Here is a 6,303-nt window from a genome sequence, read left to right on the forward strand (position 1 = left end):
TTTATCAGCTGAGCCACCAGGGAAGCCCAAGAATACTGGAATGGGTAGCCTATCCCTTCTCCAGAGGATCTTCCCAACCCAAGAATCGAACCGGGGTCTCCTGCATTGCAGGAGGATTCTTTATCGACTGAGCGATCAGGGAAGCCCTATCCACAGAATAGGTCCTCCTATTCCCTTGATTACATCTCTCTCTGCTGAAGTCAGTCATTGGTGAACGTTCCCGGGGGAGACAAATATCCCTGTGGCTTTTGCTCATTCATAGAGGTTTGCTTAGGTCCCTCTCTGCAGACTTCCTTGTTGCCAGTGCTCCAGTCATGTTCCCCCCAAGTGCCTGGCCATCCAGCCACACACTGGTTACAGAATGGACAGCTCGGTTCACTGCTCCAGGTTCTGTCCACTGTGGGGATTTCCCTTGGCCGCCACCACCCCGGGATCCAGTGACTCCTATTTCACTTAGATTGCCCATTTTAGTGGCAGCAGCTCCCACCAAAATTTCTGACCTACAGAAAAGAGTAAAGTCCTTGGGTGTAGTATCATATCCACCCAGGGTGGGTGAGCAGATCTTTTTTAAAAATTCTAATATTTATTTATTTGGCTGTGTTAGGTCTTAGCTGTGATGCAGGGACTCAGTATCTCTGTGACATGTGGGATCTTGGTTCCCCAACCAGGGTTTGAGCCCATATCCCCTGCATTGGAAGGCAGATTTTTTTTTAAATTTATTCATTTTTAGTTGAAGGATAATTGCTTTCCAGTACTGTGTTGCTTTCTGCCATACAGCAACATGGATCAGCCATATATGTCCTGTCCCTGTTGAACCCCACTCCCACCCCATCCCACCCGTCTAGGTTGTCACAGAGCCCCGGTCTGAGTTCCCTGAGTCATACAGCAGATTCCCCCTGGGCTGTCGATTTTACATGTGGTCGTGTATATGTTTCCATTGTCCATTCGTCGCCCTCTCTCCTTCCCTGACCCTCACCCACATGCCCAAGTCTGCTCTCTATGCCCGCGTCTCCACTGCTGCCTTGCAGATAGTCTCATCAGGACCATCTTGCTAGATTCCATGTATATGCATTAATAGACAATATTTATATTTTTCTTCCTGGCTTTACTTCTCTCTGGATAATAAGCTCTAGGCTCACCTGCCTCATTAGCACTGACCCAAGTGTGTTCCTTTGAATGGCTGAGTGATATTCCATTGTATATATGTACCATGGCTTCTTTACCCATTCATCTGTCAGTGGACATCTAGGTTGTTTCCATGTCCTATGGAAGGTGGATTCTTAACCATTGGACCACGAGGGAAGTCCCAAGGGAGCAGATTTTAAATGGCAAATGTCCCTGGCAGTCCAGTCTCCCTAATCCTTTGGATCCTTTCCTCTATAGTATCTCAAGGCTGATCTGGCATTTCAGCTTCCCTTACTGTAGCTGCTTTTTGGTTGGGGTTTCAGCCAGCCAAACCATTAGAACCCTTTTTAATCCCCCTGCAGTACCACATTCAATTCAGAACCTCTGCCTAGCGGGCCCCTAGAGATAAATTCGGCTTGATTCAACTTGTTCCACCCGTTATCCCATACTCTAATATCCATTCCTATACACATTCCCAGATTCTGTATTTGGAAAATGTATGTGGCCCTTTTTGGAAGAGTGCACCTCGTCACGGGCCACACTTTTCCCTCCCCTTTAGGAGCCTGAAGGGCCTTGAGCCCAGTTATAGCCCTAGAAGCAAAGGGAAGTTGGGCGGGGCACTGAGGTGAGGCTGCAGTTACCCGAGGGAGGCCGTTACAGATTTCTCTTAGGGTTAATCTTAGGTAGTCTGGCAGAGAAGACTCATCAGAACCAAGGGGTTCGCTGCTCCCAGCCTCGTTCAGATCTCTGCATATATCCCCACTCCAGCGCTCAGTAAAAATAAAAAGCAGTCTATAACAGGAATAGAAGGAAAGAGTTGTATTTGAGCCAAACTGAGGACTATGGGCTTCCCAAGCGGCGCTAGTGGTAAAGAACCTGCCTGCTAGTGCAGGAGACGAAAGAGACTTAGGTTCAATCCCTGAGTCAGGAAGATTTCCTGGAGGAGGGCATAGCAACCCACTCCAGTATTCTTGCCTAGATAATCCCACGGACAGAGGAGCCTGGTGGGCTACAGTCCATAAGGTGACAAAGTGTCAGACACGACTAAATGATTTAGCATACACACACGCACACGAGGACTATAGCCTGGAAGACAGCCTCTCAGATGACTGAGGAATGCTCCAGAAAAGCACTGGTTCAGCAGTTTTATGTCTTGTCAGAACAAAGAACATCACACATGTCAAGGATACGTTCCTTCAGGGTTTCAAAGAAAAACACATCAGGGGACTTCCCTGGTGGTCCGGTGGCTAAGACCCTGTCCTGTCAATGCAGGGGACCCACGTTCAATCCCTGGCCAGGGAGCTAGATCCCATATGCCGCAACTAAGACCCAGCACAGCCAAATAAGCAAAGGCACACACCCAGTGTATCAGTGCGGCCTTGGCACCTGGGAAAGGGAGTCTCATCCTGGAAGGAGGGGCAGCATGGGCTTCTCAAGAATGGAGGCATTTAATCTTTATTTTTAACATAGACATTCTTCTGCTTAGTGCCCCCTTTTCTTTAATAATTGAAGCAGAAGTCCAGGATGTTTTTGACAGGCCACAAACAGGCTGTTTTTGTCAGCGTAAAATTAAAGTTAACTCATGAGTGAGCCAGAATGACTTCCTCATACCTCAATATGTGAGAATATCTTTGATCACAGCTTTCAGAATCACATTCCTTCCCAGTTGTGTTCATCTGCTCACGCTGCCATAACAAAAGAACACAGACTGGGTGGCTTAAATTGCAGAAATGTATTTTCCCACAGTTCTGGAGTCCAGAAGTCCAAGATCAAGACACCAAGGCAAATTTGATTTCTGGTGCGTGCTGACATCTTCCCGGCTCACGGGTGGCCACGTGTCACTGTGGCCTCACGTGGCCTTTCCTCTTCACATGTGCAGAGAGAGCTCCATTGTTTCCTCTTATAAAGACATCAGCCCAATCAGGTCAGGGACCTCCCCTATGACTTCATTTCAGTATAATTACCTCCCTAGTTCCGAATGCAGTCACACTGGGGGTGAGGCTTTACCATGTGAATTTTGAGGGGAGACCATATAGTCTTCCCTGGTGGCTCAGATGGTAAAGAATCTGCTTGCAGTGCAGGAGTCGTAGGTTCAATCCTTGGGTTGGGAAGATCCCCTGGAGGAGGGCATGGCAACCCACTCCAGGATTCTTGCCTGGAGAATCCCCATGGACAGAAGAGTCTGGCTGGCTACAGTCTGTAGGGTTGCAAAGTGTCGGCCACGACTGAAGCAACTGCCACTTTATGTTACCTAATCTAACCTTCATTGTAATTCAGCCTCTCACAGCTCAAGGGTCTGGGTTTTATTTTCTGCAATGTTGGCTTTACAGATATAGGAGAAAATGATCTCTTTCAGGCAGACATAAAAGTATTTGAGTCACTTATGTGGAATTTAAACTGGAAATTTGAATTCCTGAGCTTAATTTTGTCTTTGCCTACTTTGTTCAGCGAAATTAGGAACAAGCAGCCAATCTTCATGATATTTCTTCATTTGACAGAAAATGTTCCAACCAAGGTATCATATACATGATTGCCCAGAACCTTGCCTCTTACAGGTATGTGATTAGAAGTGTCCATTGGTGACATTTTGAAAATCTCCATGCCACCTCATGCCATGGACTATTTGTGCATTCTTTACTTCTGGAAATTGAGTCATTAATGCCTTTAATCAGGTAAGAGAACCGACTCCAGAAATCTTAGAAGGATTAGATTAGAAAATTTATCCTTAAGATTCTGTTCTCTAGAATGACTCTTGCTACCAAAACCTTTATTAGTTTGCTAGCTCTGCCATGATGAAGTACCACAAATTAAGTGGCTTAAACACCAGAAATTTATTTTCTCACAGTCCTGGAGGCTTATGTCCAAGATCATAGTGTCAGTAGGCTTGGTTCCTATTCAGGCTCCTCTTCTTGGCTTAAAGATAGTTCTCTTTCCTCTGTGTATATCTGTGTCCTAGTATTGTCTTCTTGCTGCTGCTAAGTTGCTTCAGTTGTGTCCAACTCTGTGCGACCCCATAGATGGCAGCCCACCAGGCTCCCAGACGCCAAATATGTTGGGTTAGTTGTTCAGTCACTCCGTTCTGTCCGATTCTTTGCAACCTTGTGGACAGAGGCACGCCAGGTTTCCCTGTCCTTCATTATCTCCCTAAGCTTGATCAAACTCAAGTCTGTTGAGTCAGTGATGCCATCCAACCATCTCATCCTCTGTCGTCCCCTTCTCCTGCTTTCAGTCTTTCCTAGCATCAGTGTCTTTTCCAGTGAGTCAGCTCTTCGCGTCAGGTGGCCAAAGTATTGGAGCTTCATCATCAGTCCTTCCAATGAATATTCAGGATTGATTTCCTTTAGGATGAACTGGTTTGCTCTCCTTGCAGTCCAAGGGACTCTCAAGAGTCTTTTCCAGCACCACAATTTGAAAGCATCAGTCTTCAGTGCTCAGCCTTCTTTATGGTCCAACTCTCATATCCATACATGACTACTGGAAAAACTGGAACTTTGACTAGAGAGACCTTTGTCAGCAAACTAATATCTCTGCCTTTTAATACATTGTCTAGGTTTGTCATAGCTTTTCTTCCAAGGAGTAAGCATCTTTTAATTTCATGCTACAGTCACCATCTGCAGTGATTTTGGAGCCCAAGAAAATAGTCTGTCACTGTTTCCACTGTTTCCCCATCTATTTGCCATGGAGTGATGGGACCGGATGCCATGATCTTCGTTTTTTTTTTAATGTTGAGTTTTAAGCCAGCTTTTTCATTCTCCTCTTTCACCTTCATCAAAAGGTTCCTTAGTTCCTCTTTGCTTTCTGCCATAAGAGTGGTATCATCTGCATATCTGAGATTACTGATATTTCTCCCAGCTTGTGCTTCATCCAGCCTTGCATTTCACATGATGTATTCTGTATAAAAGTTAAGTAAGCAGAGTGACAATATACAGCCTTGATGTACTCCTTTCCCAATTTGGAACCAGTCCATTGTTTCATGTCTGGTTCCAACTGTTGCTTTTTGACCTGCATATAGATTTCTCAGGAGGCAGGTAAGGTGGTCTGGTGTTCCCATCTCTTTAAGAATTTTCCACAGTTTGTTGTGATCCACACAGTCAAAGGCTTTAGTATAGTCAAGAAGTAGATGTTTTTCTGGAATTATCTTGCTTTTTATATGATCCAACAGATGTTGGTGATTTAATATCTGGTTCCTCTGGCTTTTCGAAATCCAGCTTGTACATCTGGAAGTTCTCAGTTCATGTACTGTTGAAGCCTAGCTTAGCGAATTTTGAGCATTACTTTGCTAGCATGTGAAATGAGTGCAATTATTTGGGAGTTTGAACTTTCTTTGGCGTTGCCCTTCTTTGGGATTGGAACGAAAACTGACCTTTTCCAGTCCTGTGGCCACTGCTGAGTTTTCCAAATTTGCTGGGATATTGAGTGCGGCACTTTCACAGCATCTTTTAGGATTTGAAATAGCTCAGCTGGAATTCCATCACTTCTACTAGCTTTGTTCATAGTGATGCTTCCTAAGGCCCACGTGACTTCTCTGTCTAAGATGTCTGGCTCTAGGTGAGTGATCACACCATCGTGGTTTTCTGGGTCATGAAGATCTTGTTTGTATAGTTCTTCTCTGTGTTCTTGCCGCCTCATTATTCTTAATATCTTCTCCTGCAAGAACATGGAAATAGCAACTAGCTACTGAACAACCATCAACAGGAGAATGTTGGCTCCACCAAAAAAAGATGCCCCATGTCCAGAGGCTGAGGTGAAGCCCCAACAAGATGGTAGGAGGGGCACAATTGTATTTGAAATCAAATCTCAGACCCGCCAGAGACGCTTGGAGGGCGCAAACAAAACCTTGTGAGCACCCAGGACCGAGGGAAAGGAGCAGTGACCCTGCCTTTGAGTGTCTTCTGCGGAGGCACAGGTTGGCAGTGACCTGCCGCGGGGACAGGGGCTCCGGCTGCAGCTAGACCTGGGAGGCGTGGCGTGTGGCCCAAGTCCTCTTGGAGGAGGTTTCCATTAGCCCCACCATAGAGCAGCCAGCAGGTGACCCACAAACTGCAGAAAAATTATACTGAAGAAGTTCTTGCACTGTTGCGAAAGTTCTGGGGCCCACAACAGATTACCTAACCTGGGGATCTGGCAAAGGGACTGAGAACCCCAAAGGAAACAGACTCTTGGAGGGCACAACAAAAA

This window comes from Ovis canadensis, chromosome 18 (assembly GCF_042477335.2).
Source record: "Ovis canadensis isolate MfBH-ARS-UI-01 breed Bighorn chromosome 18, ARS-UI_OviCan_v2, whole genome shotgun sequence".
NCBI lineage: Eukaryota > Metazoa > Chordata > Mammalia > Artiodactyla > Bovidae > Ovis > Ovis canadensis.